This window comes from Chrysochloris asiatica, unplaced genomic scaffold, assembly GCF_000296735.1.
Source record: "Chrysochloris asiatica unplaced genomic scaffold, ChrAsi1.0 scaffold00066, whole genome shotgun sequence".
Lineage (NCBI taxonomy): Eukaryota > Metazoa > Chordata > Mammalia > Afrosoricida > Chrysochloridae > Chrysochloris > Chrysochloris asiatica.
Window position 1 is genome coordinate 15,120,896 of NW_006408584.1, and position 246 is coordinate 15,121,141.

The window sequence follows — 246 nt, forward strand, 5'->3', positions numbered from 1 at the left end:
TGAAGAGAATTTATAGTATTAATTGATGAAGATCAAAGAGCACAGCCTCGGGTATGGATTGCATCTCAATGTAAAGAAACAAAAATCCTCACCACTGGACCAATAAACAAAATTCTTATCAACGGAGAAACGATTGAAGTTGTCAAGGACTTCATTCTTCTTGGATCAACTATCAACACTCATGGAAATAGCAGTGAAGAAATCAAAGGGTGTATGGCATTAGGCAAATCTGCTGCACAAGACCTT